This window comes from Pinus tabuliformis, chromosome 2_2, assembly GCF_031772625.1.
Source record: "Pinus tabuliformis cultivar Carrire ecotype Pingquan chromosome 2_2, CPIR1, whole genome shotgun sequence".
NCBI classification, from domain to species: domain Eukaryota; kingdom Viridiplantae; phylum Streptophyta; class Pinopsida; order Pinales; family Pinaceae; genus Pinus; species Pinus tabuliformis.
The window spans coordinates 1081627925-1081648580 of record NC_142300.1 but is presented as its reverse complement, the minus strand read 5'-3'; positions in this window follow the sequence as shown (position 1 = coordinate 1081648580).

The window sequence follows — 20656 nt, the reverse complement described above, 5'->3', positions numbered from 1 at the left end:
TTGAATTAATCTAACTGGACCTGACTCAATTAACTGAGCCAACTAATTACAACTCATCCTTATCTCTTTAACTGATGGATAAATTCCTCAATCAATGGAGAAACTGTTGCATATCCCCACATAGACTTCATGTTTGATTTTCTACAACTAATTAACTCAAGATGAATTAATTAATTAATTTACAAACAGCTGCTAAGATCAAATTCGAATTTTACTTCACTATTTAATTCAGGGACTAACTAAACTAGGAATCTATCCCAAACTGCTACTTTTAGCAATGCTCATCTACGATGTAACCCAAATATTGGACCTAACTCGTGCCAAAGGTGCATTTCTCCAAGTTGGCACATAGTTTGTGCTACTAAAGGGTTTGAAGGATGTGACGAATGTGCTACAAGTGTTATTCCCAACTCTTGTTGAAGATGAGGATGTCATCCAGATAAAAAACCACGAATGAGTTGTTGAAGGGCTGCAAGATGTCATCCATTAGCCTCATAGAAGTAGAAGAGGCATTTGTCAACCCAAAGGGCGTAACCAACCATTTAAAAAGGCCTTCTTTAGATTTGAAGGAGGTCTTCCATACATCTGTGGGCTATATTGGAATTGGGTGATAGCCAAACTTCAGATTGATCTTGCTAAAATACTTGGCCCCCTTGAGTTGGTCCAGAAGGTCATCAATCTGTGGGATTGGATACATGTTCCTGACAGTGATTTTTTTTAGTGCCTAATAATCAATGTAGAGACTCTAGGTCCCATCCTTCTTCTATACAAGTACAATCAGACTCCCACAAGGTGAGGAACTTGGTCGGATGTTCCCTTTTTGTAGTAAATCTTGGATTTGTCGCTTGATCTCTTCATTTTCCATAATGAAGCGACGATATATCAGCCTGTTGGGTAGAGGTGCTTCGGGAGTCAGATCAATCGAATGCTTGACATGGCAGTGCAAGGGTACCCCTGTGGGTGAGGAGAAGATGTCCTTGTATTCTTCCACGACCGTGTCCACCTGCTTCTACTACTTGGAGGAACCCTTCCCATGGGCCATGGATGTGGCTACGATCTTCCCTTTACTTTGAGAGTGAATCAGAAAGAAAACAAATTTCCCACTCTGGGAGATGATCTTACTGCATTACTTAGTATATATCAAAGAGATGGCAGTAGGTGGGGCTACCTCCGGTATCTTGTATAACTTAATACCTAAAGAAATAATAACATAGTGGGGTCTAAACTATATACATCATGTCTCTTCCACAAGTATGGTTGTCCTAATAATACATCACAAACTTAAAGAGGAGAAACATCACACAGTACCTCATCCGTGAAGGCCTTGATGTTCTAGGGAAGGCAGCACTGCAGGTTGACACAGAGATCTCGTCCTTGGTGAAGCCACCCGATGGTCTGTAGTCGCGGATGTGTTGTAGTCGATAGGCATAACCGCTTCACAACCTCTATTGAAATGAGGTTCTTTTGGCTCCCACTTTTGATAATGAACATCCACATATATGAGTGAAATAGGCGTTCCCCCTCCTTTGGATCTTTAGGCTCAATCTTCTAGATCTCGGTGGTGGCCATAGTGGCACTGGGATCTGTGTCAATGATTTGCTTCTTTTTTTCATTCCCCTTGTCAAGTTCTGACTCACAGTTGGAACATGCGTCTAACTCGGAAGCCTTCAGCTTGACCACCAGTGACTGCTTGGCCTGACACTCACTAGTGTTGTGAGTGGAGCTCTGATGGTACTCACACCACTTTCATGTGTCCTTCTTTGACTTCGTGGTGTTGTTATTTTCTTGCAATTTCGGCAGGTTATCCTGGGTCACCCCGCCTTGGATTTTCCCTTTGCTCTGCGGTTTGGGGGCGCCTTCCCCTTTATTTGGATTCCCAGATCCAAAGTCTCACTTTTTCATTTTAAACTTCTGCTCAATCTTGACAATGTATCGACATGTTGTACCGAGTGAGGAGATGTACATGAACTCCATCTCATCCTGGATGTACCTATGTAGCCAACCGCGGTACTTGCGTACCAAATTTTTCTCATAATCCTTGATACCCAACTTTCTACGAAGGGTATGAAAAAAATTGGTAAACTTAGGCACGTCTTGGTCCCTTCCCTGATGCATTGTGGTCCACTTTATGTATTTATCCTCATAGCTCCCGACAGCCTAGTATTGCTCCTTTATGGCATCCCGCAACGAATTCCAAATGGGTGCTCCTAGAAATAGTGAGTGTGTACTTTCATCCTTCTTATCACAGTAAGTTTCCCACCATTCCTTGATGTGGGAGGCAGCTTTGAGAAGTGCAAAACTAATATTTTCCCAGCTGGAAAAATCATGAACAAAAAAATATCCTTCTAGCATATTTAACCATTTATCTATGGTGTCTGCATTTATCTAACACTCAAATATGGGGATGTCAAAGTTAACTTGTACCTTAAAGGGTGTGGCGCTCCCAGAGTAGCTATTGTAAGGAGATGTGATTCCCTTGGGTAACCGTTGAAGGATCTGGGAAAAGTTGTCCATCATAGCGTTCCTCTATCACTCAAGGGATTCTTCAAGCAAGATTTTGAAAGGATACTCTGCCCTCTCGTCTTTCTTCTCTTCCACCATGGGAGGTCTCTAGGATTTGCAAGGCTAGTCTTGTAAAGGTTCGACCAATTCGATCCCTAACTCCTTATATCTCGACCTCGTTGGGGACATGCAAATAAAATCAAGGAAAGAACATACTACTCTGATACCACTGATCCGAACTTAAACAGGAATGCCACAAATTATAGATATAACCATAAATACAAAGATGTTGTAGAAATAACACTTCATTTCATTAATATCCAATACTGAAATATGCTTACAAACATAATGGAAATAAGACTAGCTCAGTTGATGGTAGCTTATCTATGAGAAGATATGTGCTGGCTACATGCCTCTAAACTATGTTACAATGAGGCTCGGAAACCTATTTATTATTGAGAAACAATGGAAAACCTTAAACATCCAAAAACCTAACCCTAGGAGATGAAGCGCCAAAATTATGGGCCCTGTTTGGGTAAATTGGTACATCAACTTCCCGGGGTCGTAACTTTGGCATACGACCTTTGTTTGACACCCACAATACCTTGATAGAAAGATCTATCCAAGGAATACAACTTTCAAGTGGTGAACATAGGTCGAGGCCCCCTACTAGCCCTGATTTTCCAAAAAAAATTGTTTAGGGCCTCAAAACAACTCCGGAAGTTTAGGACCCAAAAAATTGCCAAAAATAGTAAATTGTGCTACAATTAAGGAAACTGAAAAACTGAAAGAGACAGTGGTGGTGTTAAAGTGGAATAGGAGGGTGGCCACCAACATCAACTTTGATGATCTAGTGAAGAAGATCATCTCAGTCATAGTAGAGATCTTTTACTTCTTCATTCTTACACTTCTTTGACTCAAGCTCTTTCTCTTCTTCAGTAATGTGGAATTCTTCCCTATTCATTTTGTCCTTACTACGTTTAGGAAAATATCTTCTATAGTGCCAAGTTCTTGACATCCATAGCATCTTACCTTATCCATGTTCTTCCTTTATTTTGAGGACCGAACTTTCCAAATTTCCCTTTCCTTCTTGCCATAGCAACGTATGCTTGAATTTGCTCATTTGGTCCAACATCAACCTTTTCCTTCAGTCTTGTTTCTTCTATCTTACAGAGTGAACATAGATCTTGAAATTGAGTAGTCTCTTTCTTTCCATATAAACTTGAAGTGAAGTTACCCCATTCTTCTGGTAGTGCATTTAGTACCGCTATGGTCATCTCTCTATTAGACATGACTTCTCCCAGCTCTTGTAGTTAATCTCGAATTTCTGATATCCTCATAAAGTATGAGGCTATTCCATCTTCCTTGGATATCTTTAGTTTGTAGATTTCTTGCCTTAATGACATTACTTCTCCTGCAATACTTACGAAAAACAAAACAAAAAACAAAAAAAAACAAAAAAGGGAAAAAATAATAATAATAATAATTAAAATTAAAAATTAAAAAATTAAAAATTAAAATAAATTAAATAATTAAATTAAATAAATAAATAAAATACAAAAACAAAAAAAAAATAACAAAAATAAATAAATAAATCCAACTTAGATACATAAAGGATTAGAGAGTCTTTTATAGATTCTAAAATAATCCTCTGGGCTCTCACTTCTCCCTTCATGAATCTAGCATGTGCTTGAGTATCTTCCTTTGGAGGCTCAGTTATTAATCCCTTGATGTGATCCATGACCTAATTCTCAATAAGATTTAGGTCTGTCCTTTCTTCCATGCAAGGAAATTTGTAGCCCCAACCAATTTATTGTTTTTCTTGCAAAAAAACATTTTGTTGTTATCATATATAGTCATAGACTTACTTGAGAGATTGATGTGTTCTTCCTCCTTAATCTTGATGTTGGTATAGGATTTTCTTCTTGAGAGATTGTTGAGAGAGAGCTTGATACATGATCCTCCTTGAATGATTTAGTCTTCCTTCTTTCTTGAAGATGTTTCAAGGCTCTTGTTGGTGTAGATTTCTTTGATCTATGGTTTTGAAGATTTTGTCCTTGGTAGCCCTTGAATTTGCTATGATCCTTCTTCGATGCTTGATGTCTTCTTAATCATAGGGCTTGTATTTCTTCGACTTGCTTTGATCTTTCTATGAAGCTCAATTCTCGTGTGTCAACTTGCTTGGAATGCCACTTTTCTTGACTTCAACACCTAAGATTTGATACCATGTTGAGAAATATAGGGCATGGATAGTTAAAAGATTTATCTGCTTGATAATTTCTTATGATATACCTTTACTACATTGATTATAGTCTTTCCTTTGTTATGTTATTATTGTGTTATATTCATCAATACAATTACCAATATGCACAATAAAAGACAAGTGACATAGTATGTAGGCTTGTCATCCAGGGCCAAAACCTCTCACCTCTTGAGAGGAAAACCTGATCAAAATTATTCTTCTAGATCTTCAATTGATGAGTACCAAGACCATGATACAGAACCTTGACTCTAGTATCCTTCCAAGAACCTTGTCACAAACCTTGATTCTCTGCCTCTTCCCTTTCTCGACTTTCTCCTTAATCTCGAATTTCTCTCCTCGACTCCTTCTATAGAAACTCAGTCTCTATCCTTCACACTACTTCTTCTCGAATTCCACTAGAGAAACTGGGTCTCTATCATCTCACTGGCTTCCTCTAGAGAATCTCGATCTCTAGATCTCTATCTCGGTCGCCAAAATAAGTACCCTAGAAAAGACTTTCCTTTGCTTGCCTAGAATAATACGTTCTTCGATGCCCCAGAGGAATACCTCCTTCGTTGATCTAGAAGAACCCTTTTTCGTTGCCCTAGAAGAATCCCTCCTTTGTTGATCCATAAGAGCTCTTCTTCGTTGTCCTAGAATAATTTCCTTTTCGTAGATCAGGAAGAAACCTCCTTTGTTATGCCCAGAAGAATCCCTCTTATCCCATCTTCGCACTTCTTTTTGTAGGCCCTTCTTTGCACTCCTTCAGCACTTCTTCCTACTTCTGCTTGATCAAATTCAAGTTGAGTTTCTTGTCTTCAAGTGAAGTCGAGTTAGGCTATATACACACTTCTTCTCATGTCCTTTAGGCTGACATGTTCTCAAGGGTTAGGCCGACTTCTTCTAGCATGTTCTTCCATCGTTGTAGGCAAACTTGAAGAGGATAAGTGACAAGGTCTTGGAGGATACTTTACATAGACAAGTTTGACCTTTTACAAAGTGTAACATGACTTCATTACATGACAATGACTAAAATTTTATGACTAGATGACAAATAATTCCTAAAGACTCTCAATGGGAGTCTTGACTCAAAAACAAAATCCCCTGCTCATGAAACCCATGAAGCAAGTCAATATAATAATTTCATTTTTCTTCTTTACATCTCATTACATAAAATCATAAATACATGCCATTATGAAGGCCAAACCTATTTAGAAATTTCATGATAAACTTTCATGTCTCAAGTTGTAAATTGTGGTTCAATTATGTTGCCTTGGACTCTCTACTCTTTTGTCTCTAGTTTGGTTTCTTGAGTGGCAGGCCAGAGATAGTAAAAAACACAAATCAACTGTAATTATTTGAAATTTTCAATGCAAACATTAATTTACAACAAAATGATTTGATCACTAAATAACTTGATAAGTTACGACTTACATCAATTGAAAAAAAAAACACATTATTCAAAACCCATCAAACATTTCTGAGCTTGAGCAACTTAATGGAAGGACAACTCTAAACGACTTTAAAAAATATAATTACCATTATGTTACCCTTTGGAAGCATGCCTCATGCATATTTAGGATTTTATTTTGTGAATTAACATGTCAACAAATACCACTCTCTTATTTGCATATAAACTCATGATGCTAACATTAATGTTACACTTCCCATTCCATCAACATACCTTTATACATTTTGGAACAATTGCTAGTTATGTATGTTTTTCTTTATATAGTAGTTTACACATTTTTGTACCTATTTTTTCATGGTTTCATGGGATTTTGGTGAAGACATATATTTTTTCATGTCTTGTTGCATAAGGAAATTTGTAATTAATTTAATAAGTAAATATCTCATGAAATTTCTTATAAATGATTTACAGAGAACATAGGAAAATTTGGAAGACACATATTTTTATAGGGTTTGTTACAATCCATTTTAGGTTAAAAAAGGATTTTCAAAGCAGCTTGGTCTAAATTAGGTTATGTATCATGCATCACATTACTATAGATTAATCTTAATGTGGTGTAATTGTTGGCATCCATTGTATTACCTAGTAGCACTTTAGAGGATAATAGTTGATAGACATTGATTCCATGAAATTTCTCCAAGTTATGAGAGTCCCATACATTAAATGTGTTTGATGTCAACTTAAGCAAACTTGATCTTATCTACATCAATAATGTTGTTGATCTCAAAAATTGATTTTAATTTCTACATTTAATCACCAAAATCAATAATGTTTTTATCTCAAAAATTGATTTTAATTTCTACATTTAATCACCAAAGGATTTAATATCAATCTTTCCCTACAAAGAAACATCTCATTGTTCATATAAACATTAAAGGGATTGTGGTCATCAAATGACATTGACTGATGGTAGGTGGATGTAAAAGGCAAAGTTTAAGGTTGAACTTTTTTAAGACTGTAAGATAATGGTCCATCTCCTTGCATGATATTTGGAGTTTGTCTTTAATAATTTCGTGACAAATTCAAGATTTTTAAATCCAATTAATGAGTTAGAATTGGTGTTGATTTCCATTAGGGATGGTTGTGAACGTGATAAAAGGTTTAGCATAGGAGTGGGATCAACATCTACTTCTTGCACTTTAATCTCATCCAAGTGGGCATCCAACAAGCACATGTTATCGTTCTTATTAAAGGATCTATGTCACCATACGGTAACTACCTCCAACAAGGAGTTAAACATGTTATATGAGCTCTAATACTAATGATCAAGCTGAAGAGGGAGGTCTACAAGATGGAGGCTATGTGATTGGTCAAATATACAATATATTAATATATTTTAAGTATGTAAACATTAAAGTAGCTAAAAATAATAAATCCATAAGTGGAAAAGAGAGTCTAAGTGTGAGGAAGATATTATTTGTTGTTAACAATCTATATAGACTATATCTATATATAGTATACTATTATTATATGGAAAAAGTATTCAAAAATTTTGGAGTTTAATATATAAGATAACTACTTTATTGCATTTGAGAGGTGCATTCTACAATCTAGTGTGAGTGAGGGGTGTAATGTCTATGCTTAATATTGAATTGACACTTATTAAAAATAACATAAAAAATAAATATTTGAACATTGAGCATGTCAAGTAAAAATTATAAAATATAAAAAATATTATATATTGTTAGAGGAAATTATAAAATGAACATGTTGTATTCAAGTGCTGATATTATCCAAGTTAATTTATTCTTATATACACCGGCATATATCCATCTTAATTAACCATTTGTTTCTCAATTTTATTTGATTCCTCTAAGCGTTGAATAAATTTAGAGTTAAGAAAAATACATATTGATTTAATTAAGTGCAATAGATAATCATTTAAACCAAAAAGAATGTAAACATTTTACTTAACATGTTAAGTGTGTGACAACATGTTTAGATGAATTTATATTGTCTATTGTTAGTGCAAAAGGTCTATATGATTACTAATCATTGTTAGAGTTGTAAGAAGAGCTTTGACTATTAATACAATGTAGACATAGAGAGGTGAGGCAAGCTTCATTAATACAATTTGTAAAGTTACTTTTTCTTCTTTTCCATTTTTCTCTTCTTCTTCTGTATATAGTGATAATGATACTTATTTATATAGGAAAGATGATTGTTAATTAAGAAGCCCAAAGAAAATTTTAATATTTACTTTAAGCACATTTGAAAAGGTTAATCGTCACTTCATTCACTCAAAGTGCCTAAATTGACATGATCAAATGTGTTTCCTTGTAATAAAACTGTGCAAAGTTAGTTTTTTTATTAGTGTTGATTTTATTGACAAAGTAAAACTAGATGTGGCTCCCCTTGATGTATGTGGAGTCGTGATTAGAAGTCCCTACATGTACATGTGAGATGTAATATCAATGTAGAAAGCCAACCCATATCGGCTCATCAAGGATGGAAAATCGTTCACCATCAACGCACATAAAGAAAAGTCAAAAAATTTGCTAGTGAGTGCCAACCAAGCCAAGAAATTGATCAGATCTAGCAAGAAGTATGTTTTGTTGTTTTTAAGAGAAATTCAGTCTGTAGAAGAGCCAATAAGAGGCAAGGCAACCCTGGAGGGGTTTACTATTAAACAAAAACAACAACTAGAAGAGTTGTTATAGGCATACAAGGATGTGTTTCGAGAGCCTAAAGAGTTACCACCTAAGAGGGAATTGGGGCACGAGATCCAACTTATCCGACTCCCCATTACCAAACATTGGGTTGTATAGGTAGTCTATTATAGAATAAAGTGAGGCGAAGAAACCATTGTAGCAGCTATTAGAAAATGGTTTCATTCGACCGAGTACATCACCATGTGGGCCACCCATCAACATTATGCCAAAAAGGAGGATGAGACTTGGTGGATGTGTATATATTACAGTTTGTTGAAAAAAAATCACACTTAAGAATAGGTACTCCCTACCCAAGATAGATGATTTGATGAATCAGTTGTAGCAAGAAAAATATTTCATCAAGCTAGAATTAAAGTTTGGATATCACCAGGTTCGAGTTATAGAAGAAGGTAGGAAGACTGCCTTCAAAACTAGGAAAGGTTTGTATGAGTGGTAAGGCATGCCATTTGGCTTATGCAATGCGCCATCTACGTTTATGAGATTAATGAATGATGTACCATACCCTTTTATAGATTCATTTTTCATTGTCTATTTGGATGACATACTGGTATACAATGCTACCTGGGAGGAGCACTTCTCACATTTGATGTAGGTGTTGAAAACATTAAAGAAGCACTAAATGTTATCAATTCTCAAGAAGTGTGAGTTTGTACAACAATATTTGGTGTATATGGGGCATGTTATAGGTGGAGGAGAGCTAAAGATATATCATGCCATGATGGAGGCCATCATGAAATGGTTGGTGTACTAATGTTTCTGAGGTCGAGAATTTCAGGGGTGCAACATAGTACCTGAGGAAATTCATAGCCTCATTTTCAGTGATAACAACAATGATCCATGCCATAATAGCAAGTGGTAAGATTTTGTAGTGGGGAAAGGGACAATAAAGGGATTTTAAGGAGCTAAAGAAGAAGATTAGTTAAGCACTAGTTCTAGCATTACCAAACTTGCAGTAGACCTTTCAAGTGGAGACATATGCGAGTGGGTATGTTATGGGAGGGGTCGTGATCTAGGGAGGAAGACCTATATGTTAACATTTTGAAGTATTTCATTGGGCAGTTGTAAACTACCCTACCTACCCTACCTATGACAAGGAGCTCTATGCCCTGGTGCAAGTTGTAAAGAAGTGGAAGCAATATCTTATGGGAAAGCATATCTTGAGTGGCTTCATGATCTCTTGACCAGTTTTGGTGAGATCAGGGTAGCCTGAGGGTGGAGGTGGTTTAATCTCTCGGAATCCCTAGTAGTTTATGTCTTGAGATCCCACATTCACACTCGGAATATGGCACGGGGGGAACTGGTTGAAAGAAATATTTGGTTCAACCCAATCTATGGTTGGGTGGTACGTGGAAGTCCTTGACTCGGTTGGATTTTGCATAAGTTAATAAGAGTTATTTTCTTATTGTAATCTATGAGAACTTATACTTGTTATTATGGTGATTTGATTGTTGTTCTGTCATGGTTAATAATATGGTTACAAGTGCGGATTTGTAATGTGTTCTAGCTATGACTTGTTCAATTTTTGATAAGTATTTGATGGCTAATGAATGCATGGGCTAACAAGTCTTATTTCAACTATTATGAGAGGGCATTAAACCTTATGGGTGTTTCTCAGGTAATTTTCATAATCCTATGATCAGATATCCATTCATGACCTATAACTCACATGTTTACCATATGTTTCACGAAATGACTGTCATGATTATGCTTGGTCAGGTAAAGTTCTTGTTCAAGTTTTGTATGAATAGCATTTTCATTATGCCATTTATAAATTTGAGAAGTTACAAGCATTTATGGGCAGTGATCTGGAGGCTGGCCTGGAAAAGTGGCTCAAATCTCGGGACCGCATCCTTTGAAATGGTAATTTTAGGTTATAACCATAGGGAAATAGGCTTATGAGTGCGGTTGGAGGACTATAACGGCACCCTTTCCTTGTCATGCACGCAGTTGTGGGCCCAGTTCAGTGAAAAAGCAATCCAACTTTGGGTTTGGTCAATTGGGGTGGTTCTTTGGCCCCTGAGTGTCCTGTAAGCCTTAAGGGATGTTTGTAAGTTGTTAGTTGTCGACCCCACTTCCTTAATTGAAGCTCACAGGTTGGGTCATGTCATAGTAACTCTTTGTCTCATGTTTACCCTAGTAGGTAAGTGAAATTGGGTAAATGTGGGACGAGGTGGTTACAGGGTGGTATCAGCGCATGGTTCAAACGCTTGGACTAGATATGGTTATGGTTAGCCTATTTTACCCATCTAGATAAATGTATATGGTTATTCATGCATAGTAAGTCAGAAATGCATCATGGTGGTCATTATGCAGTTTGTGTCATCATGATGTTGTTGCTATGTTGTGAGGTTGATATGTTGGCCAAGATTGAGCAGGAGATGCACATCATCAAAGCGAGGTTGAAGCACTGGACCTCGAGGTAGGAGCAGATCGTCATACATGCTTTTATGTTGGGCATGTAGGTATGTTGGTTATTGGTTGTTTTAAGCATTATGGTTAAGTACATGCCTATCATTCTACTAGTGTAATGGTTACATGCCTAATAGATGTTAGTTAATCAATGTGGTCATATGCACATGCGTCAGATAGTCATGAATGGTAGTAACTTGTTGTTGTATGCATGACGAGTATGGTCATTGCAGTTAGGATCCTAACGTCATTATGTATCACGCTAATTTGGATTGCCTTATACATATGGTTATGGTTATGATATTAAGGTATGAGACGATATACTTGTGATATTGTGTCATACTAGTCTGGACTGACTTGTGCAGATGTGATATCCTCCCCTGGATATATTGAGGTATGAGTTTGATCATGTCATATATTTGGTTTATCTAACATGATATGTTTGTAGGAATATAAGATCAGGGATAAAGAGAAGAATGGTGGACTACAATTCACATGACTTTCCTTACAGGCCTGATGTGAAATCTACATAATGGAAAGTAGCATGATTATGTGGCATGCTATCATATTATGACATGGTTGTTAGTCTTGGTAAAGGCTGATTTAAAATAAATAGACATGATTTCTTGATATTTGGAACATGTTACTAGCATGTGTGAGTAGTTTCAAGGTAACATGCTTGGTATTAGCATGAAAATGTAACAATTGATTTGTTTATATAACTAATAGTTGGGTGATGTGATAGCACATAGTAAGACCCAAATGAAGCAATGAAAAGGTAAAAGAAAAGAATTGGATGAGAATTTATTTGGCTATGTTTAGAAACCACAATTCCAAATGAATGAGTTCTTTGCATACATGAAGTGTTCTTAACCTTGATTTTCTCTGACATTTGTGGATATGTGTTTATTCATGAATATGTATTTGATAGGTATAACAATTGGTTTTCAGTTATGGCTAGATTCGTTAAGGAATTAGAGTCCCTTGAGAGATGATATGTGTATGTGTTCAGTTATAGGTCAGCATGTTGGATACAACAAGGTAAGGTAACCGATATATTGTTATATTTATTTATGCGCATACATTTATGTGTTTATGTTAGTATGATGTGGGGGATTTCATGTTAAAAGAGACTACCATGAAATCTTGAAGAAGGCTCAGGTTAAGCTTTCCCTTGGATGCACTGGGAACCCTGGGGATTGAGTCACAGTGTATATTGAAAGTTTTGGTTCTTTAGGCACTTTGTAATTTGTTTGCGCTTGATTTTCGGTTTTGATTGTGTCTGGTGCATGGCCATGCCACTTTGTTTATGGTGTTGTATTATTGTTGGTTTTCCACGGTTTTCTTCTTATTGCATTTTTTTCTTTCCTTTTATGTTTTGAGGATCGTGGGAATTAGTTGGGGGAAAGAGGAAAGTTAATGGAGCTTGGGGGGAGCTTAATGAAACCCAACAGGTAATGTAAAACCCGAATGAAGCCCAATGCATGAGTAAGGCAACTGAAGGCAAGAATATGGCATCCAGTTGGATTGGTTGGATCCATTATGATAAATGGATGGTGGCAGAAAATTCATGGGAAAGATAATAGGAAAGGTAAAGAAAATGGATTTGAGGCATTAAATACCTTGGTTATGTTGGGAATTGTTGTTCTCAATGTTGTACATGTTATGCACGAATAAAGGGAGTTCTCTTAATCTTGACCTTATGATATTTGGTAATTGTGTTGTGATTATGATTATGTTGATGTTTATATATGTATATATGTATATATGTATGTATGTATGTCGATGTCTGACGGGATCATCTAGGATCATGATTGCTTTATGCTAATGTTTATATGTATAGATGTATGTGTGTATGTCATTGTCTAATAGGATCACCAGGGATCATGCTTGTGGAGGAATGATTACTTACGTAGGTGAACGGCATGAAGAGATTCTTTGTTTACGAGGAATCCAATAGGCATATTAGGCCCTGACAGATCTATGAGGTTAGTATCGTGTGGATATGAATTGATACTATGTGTTTATAGTATGCCTATGTTTATGCCATGGCAGGTAATGTTGAGGGATACACCGGCATAATGAAAGCAATATGATTTGTAGCATGTTGGGACAAGCATGGATAGTGGAAATACACTAGAAGCAAGGTTCCTTGGTAGAGACAGTGTGGTCTGCGGATGTACTGTATTGGTGTTGTGTACATGTCGTGTCGTGTACATGTTGTACACATGGTGTTGTGTACACATTGTGCAGGTAGTGTTGTGTACATTTGGTGTTGTGTATGCATTGTGCAAGTGGTGCTATGTACATATCATGTTGTATGCATGTTGTACATGTGGTGTTATATGCATGTGGTGTTGTGTACATGTTGTACATGTGGTGTTGTGTGCATATAGTGTTGTGTACACATCGTGCAAGTGGTGTTGTGTACATGTAGGTGGTGTTGTGTACACATTGTTCACGTGGTGTTGTGTACACGTTGTGCAAGTGGTGTTGTGTACACATTGTGCAGGTGGTGTTATGTACATGTCATACATGTTGTGTTGTGTACATGTGGTATTGTGCAGTTGTTGTGTCACAACATGTGTGTTCGTTATATTGTATGATGTGTATGTATATGTATTATGGTGTAGGTGTATGTGTTGTGTTGTACACTAGGTGTAGGTGTATGTGTGGTGTTGTATGTAAGGTGCAAATGTATTTGTCGTGTTGTATGCTGAGTGTAAGTGTATGTGTCGAGTTTTACACTGGATTTAGGTGTATATGTCATGTTGTACATCAAGTGTAGGTGTATGTATCATGTTGTACATGGGGTGTAGGTGTATGTGTCGTGTTGTACACTATGTATGTGTATGTGTGGTACAATGTGATGGGACAGGTAAGTATTGGATTGTCTGGGCCCTTGTTGTTGATATTGACGGTTGAGGAGGTTTAGTCTCTAGATTCCCTTGTTGTTGATATTTAGGGTTGAGACGGTTTAGTCTTTGGATGCCCTTGCTACTAATATTGAGTGTTGATATGGTTTAGCCTCTAGATGCTCGTGTTGCTTATATTGATGGTTGAGGTGATTTAGTCTTTGGATGCCCTTGTTTTTTATATTAAGGGTTGATATGGTTAAGTCTCGAGATACCCTTGTTGTTGATGTTACGGGAGGAGGCGTTTAGTCTCTGGATTCCCTTGTTAATTTGAAGAGAATGCATTGGGTGCTTGCTAGGTTTGGCAACTGATAAAGTGTGTGTACAAGATTAAAGAAAATATAAGGCATTGGGTGCTTGTCGAGTTTGGAAACTGATCCAGTATGTGTACAATATTGAAGAGAAGAGAAGGCACTAGGTGCTTGTCGGGTTTGGAAACTGATCCATTGTGTGTACGCGATTTAAGAGAAGAGAAGGCATTAGGTGCTTGTCAAGTTTTACAACCAATTCAGTGTGTACGAAAAGGACAAAGAACAAAGGAAGAAGCAAAAGAACCATTTGAAATATAAGTATCAATATTTTGTTTCAGTTTTAATTATCCATGTGATCTATTATTTTAATTAGTGATGGTTGCATGTGATTTATGATGGTTCCATGTGATTTATGATTCTGATTTATGATAGTTGTATTTTGATCTAACCGGATGTAATATGTTTCAACATGGTGATTTGATCAGAGAGCTATTGTCACATGAAGTAAACAAAATTGCAAGTGTACCTTATTTATGGGCCGCCAATGAAGTATGATTTGAATTTATTTTAATTCCTTTTTAGTCTAATGGCAATTATGCGCGTGGTATAGGAAAGCAGGAAATTCCTGGTTTGGGTAGTTGAAACTGACTACAAGAATTAATAGGAACAACAAAAAGGAATTGGAATAGGCAGTATTATATTCTTAAAGCATTCAGGAGCAAACCCATCGTGGGAAATTAGCACCCAATAGTATCGATTGATTTCCATGAGCATGTGATGACCGGTAGGATGGTTTTGAGGTAGGGATATGCCTTGGTTTTTGGACCTTCTGATGCGAGGAAACCTTGCCAGGGGATGGATCACCCGAGGGACTGTGTAGCATAGAAGGGTATGTCTAGGAACTTGGAAGGTGAGTGACTACATGGAAGATGGTGACCAAATTTCCCTAGGGATTGTGTCACAGAGAAGGGAAGCCTGGGGAATGAATTTGTTTTGGTCATTAACATTGTCAGATGGAATCAGAAGCACATTGGGAGTGCTTCTAGGAACAATGAATTGGTAATTGTTCACTGAGGGAACAGGTAGCACAAGGATCATAGCATTAGACATTGGATGTAAGTTTGAATTTTTTAGTGGATTATGAACTTCCTGGGAAGGAAGTGAATCCTGGTATTACTTTGAGGGTGGAGGTGTGAGCCTCTGGATTCCCTTTTTGCGGATGCAGTCATCATATCCTTTTATTTGTTGGTTAGAGAAAATGTGCATATGTGTATATGTGTATACTATTGTAAATATTGTATTGAGCTATTTTATAAATATCCGTAGACAGGATGTTTACTTGTTTGTTGAAGAAAATGTGCATAAGTAATGTGGTTGTTATTGTAAATACCATATTGAGTTGTGTTATAAAGCTCCATTAAACAGTATGATTTTCATTCTTTTAATAGAATGTAATTGTAAATACTACAAAAAGTTGGGTTGTAAATCTTCATGGGAAGTATGTTTTCTTTTCAGTGGTTTGTTGGTCATAGGAGTCGTAGAACACCGAGGATGGTGTTCCCTTAACGGGGAAGGGTTTGTAACAACCATAGGTTAAAAGTTCATGTAATAAAGAATAATAAAGGAAAAACAACACCAAGGTCATGGGGCGGATATTCCAAGTTGAATGTCAGGCTAAACATCCTAGTGGGTGCCACTTTCAGTTTCTGAACGGATAAGGAAATTGGCAAAGAGGCATTAATTGACATTTTTTAATGAAAAAAAAAGGAGAAAGGAAGTTGAAGAGACACATATTTTCATGAGAGGGAAAGTGAAGGAAAATGAAGAAAATAGAGAGATTGATAATAAAAAGGAACCTGAGAATCAATTGATAGCTTTTGCCAAGTTTTAGAGCAGGTGTAGCAAAGGAGAGAGAATAATCACTTGGACAAGGAAGGCAAAGGAAGGAAAAGGAAAGAAAAGCAAAGACAAGGAAAGTAAAGGAAAATAAAGGAGGTTGGATCAAGCAACTTCAGTAGGAGGATTTTTCAAGTAACAGGTTTCATGTGTGATTTCCTAGTTGAGGATTGAATGCATGGTACATGCATTTGTTCATTTGGTTCAATTGTTGTTATTCACATGGGTTTTGGTTGGATTGACGATGGTTTTAGGCTTGCCTTGCCATTTCCTGGATATCCATGGCCTGATGGGATTCTTGCCTTGGTTGAGCTTTGGATTGTCGGAAGGTTTTGGAACCAGGTCAGGTGGTCTCAAGAAAATTCCCAAGTGTTGGGGGTGGAGGTTGTTTAATCTTTAGAAATACCTCGATAAGTGGGTGGAGGCAGGAGAAATCCTTAAGGTAATGATGAAGAAACTCTAATGAATCCAAGCATGATGGAGTTCATGATATCTTTACCAGTTTTGGAAAGATTACGGTAGACTAAGGGTGGAGGTAGTTTAATCTCTAGGAAGCCTTGGTTGTTTATGTCTTCAGATCCCACATTCATGCTTGGAATATGGCATGGGGATGATTGGCTGAAAGAAAGATTTGGTTCTGCCCAACCTATGGTCATGTGGTACGTGGAAGTCCCTGACTTGGTTGGCTTTTGCATAAGTTAATAAGAGATATTTTCCTATTGTAATCTATGAACACTTGTACTTTTTATTATGGAGATTTGATGGTTTTTATATCTTGGTTAATAATATGGTTATATGTTGGTTATAAGCATGGATTTGTAATGTGTTCTAGCTATGACTTGTTCAGGATTTGATAAGTATTTCATTGTTAATGAATGTATGGGCTAAAAAGTGTTATTTTAGTTATTATGAGAGGGAATTAGAAATTCTTTGTGATTCTCAAGTAAGTTTCAAACTCTTATGATCCATGACCTATAACTCGCATGTTTACCACATGTTTGACAAAATGACTATCATGATTAAGCCCTGTTATGTCAAGTTCTTGTTCAAGTTTTGTATGAATAACATTGTCATTATGTCATTTATCACTTTGAGAAGTTACGGGAAGTTATGGGCAGTGGTGTGGAGGCTAGCCTAGAAAAGTGGCTCGGATCTTAGGACCAGATCCTCAGAACTTGCAATTTTGTGCTATAACTGCAAGGAAAGAGGCTCGTGCGTGCAGTTGGAGGGTTATAACCGCACCCTTGCCTTGTAATGCATGCGGTTGTGGGCCCATGTCAGTGAAAACACAATCCAACTTAGGGTTTGGTCACCTAGGGTGGTTCTTTGACCCATGAGTGTCCTATAAGCCTTGAGGGATGTCTGTAAGTTGTTGGTTGTCGACCCCACTTCCTTAACTGAAGCTTGGAGGTCGAGTCATGTCCTAGTAACTCTTTATCTCATTTTTACCCTGGAAGGCCAGTGAAATTAGATAAATGTAGGACGAGGTGGTTACATGGTGGTATCTGAGCATGGTTCAAACACTTGGACTAGATATGGTTATGGTTATCCCATTTAGCCCACCTAACTAAATGTATATGGTTATGCATGCATAGTAGGTCAAACATGCATCATGGTGGAAATTATGCAGTTTGTGTCATCATGATGTTGTTGGTATGTTATTATGAGGCTGACATGATGGTGGAGACAAAGCAGGAGATGCAGATCTTCACAGCAAGGTTGAAGCACTGAAGCTTGAGGTAAGAGCAGATCATCATACAAGTTTGTATGTTGGGCATGCATGTATGTTAGTTAATGGTTGTTATAATCATTATGGTTATGTACATGTCTTTCATTCTATTGGTGCTATGGTTACATTCCTAATATATGTTAGTTAAGTGTTTGAAGATTTCTTTGGTGAACATTTTGAGTACAACGTTGTATCAGAATTTGTTCCACGATAGTCATTTTTGCATCGATGTTTCAAGTCTATAACAAGACTCATTGTCAGGACAAAAGCCCATGGATTATTCTTGTTATAGACTTGAAACGTCGATGCAAAAATGACTAATGTGGAATGATTTTGATACAACATCATACTCAAGATGTTAGTTAATCAGTGTGGTCATATGCACATGCGTCAGATAGTCATGAATAGTAGTAACTTGTTTTTGTATGCATTGCAATCATATGCATGATGAGTATGGTCATTACAGTTAGGATCCTGATGTTATTATGTATTATGCTAATCTGGATTGCTCTATGCAGATGTTTATGGTTGTGATATTAAGGTATGAGTCGATATAATTGTGATATTCCGTTAAACTAATCTGGACTGACTTTTGCAAATGTGATATCCTCCCTTGAGATATATTGAGGTATGATTTTGTTTATGTCGTCTATTTGGTTTATATAACATGATATATTTGCAGGAAATAGAATATCAGGGATGAAGAGCAAAGTAATGGACTAAGGTTCACATGACTTCCCTTACAGGCCTGATATGAAATCTACGGAATGGAAAGTGGCATGATTATGTGGCATGTTGTCAAATTATGACATGGTTGTTAGTCTTGGTAAAGGTTGATTTCAAATTGATAGACATGATGTCTTGATCCTTGGAACATGTGACTGGCATGTGTGAGCAGTTGCAAGGTACCATGCTTGGTTTTAGTGTGATAAGGTAATAGTTAATATGTTTATACAACTAACAGTTGGGTGATGTGATAGCACATAATAAGACTCAATTACAACAAGAAAAAGGTAAAATTAAAAAAGAATTGGGTGAGAATTCCTTTGGCTATCTTTGGAAACCGCAATTCCAAATGAATAGGTGTTTTGAATACATGAAATCTTCTTAACCTTGATTTTGTCTTAATCAAGTCGATATGTGTTATATTCATGAACATGTATTTGAAAGGTATAACAATTGGTTTTCAGTTATGGCTATAATTGTCAAGGAATTGGAGTACCTTGAGAGATGATATATGTACGTGTTTAGCGATAGGTCAGTATGCTAGGTACAACAAGGTAAGGTAACCAGTATATTGTTATGTATATTTATGCATTGATAGTTGTGTTTATGGCAGTATGATGTAGGGGATTGCATGGAAAAAGAGACTGCATTGAAATCTTGAAGAAGGCTCAGGTGGAGCTTTCCCTTGGAAGCATTGGGAACCCATGGGGATTGAGTCATGGTGTATGTTGAAAGTTTTGGTTCTTTCTATTCTTTGTGATTTTTTTGTGCTTGATTTGCGATTTTTATTGTGTTTGGTGCATCACCATGACACTTTGTTTATGGTGTTGTATTATTGTTGATTTTCCATGTTTTTCTTCTTATTGCATTTTGTTCTCGCCTTTTATGTTTTGAGTATCTTGGGAATTGGTTGGGGGAAAGAGGAAAGATAGTGGAGCTTGTGGGGTAGTTGAATGAAACCCAACAGGTAATGCAAGACCCGAATGAAGCTTGATGCATGAGTAAAGAGCTACTAAAGGCAAGAATATGACAATCAGTTGGATTGGTTAGGTTCATTGGTATAAATGGATGGTAGGAGGATAGTAATGAGAAACATATTACAGGAAAGGTAAAGAAAATGGATTTGAGGAGTCAGATACCTTGGATATTTTGGAACTATTTTTCTCAATGTTGTGCATGAATAAAGGGATTTCCCTTATCCTTGATCTTATGATAGCTGATAATTGTGTTGTGATTATGATTATGTTGATGTTTATATATATACGGATGTATGTATGTATGTCGATGTCTAATAAGGTCACCATGGATCATTATTGCTTTATGATAATGTGTATATGTATATATGTATGTATGTATGTCGTTGTTTGACAGGATCTTCAGGGATCATCCTTGTGGAGGAATGATTTCTTATGCAGGTGAATGGCATGAAGAGGTTCTTGGTTTATGAGGAACCAAGTGGGCAGAGTAACCCTGAAAAATATATGAGGTTAGTATCGTGTGGATATGAATTGATACTATGTGTTTATACTATACCTATGTTTATGCCATGGTAGGTAATGTTGAGGGATACACCAGCGGAATGAAAGCAGTATGAGTTTTTGCATGTTGGGGCAATCATGGATAGTGGAAAGACATTAGGAGTGAGGTTGCTTGATAGAGATAGTGTGGTCTCCGGATGTGCGGTATTGGTGTTGTATAAATGTGGTGTTTGTACATTTTGTAGATGTGGTGTTGTGTACACATTGTGTAGATGGTGTTTTGTACATGTGGTGTTGTGTACACATTATGCAAGTTATGTTATGTACATGTCGTGTTGTCTGCATGTTGTACATAAGGTGTTGTT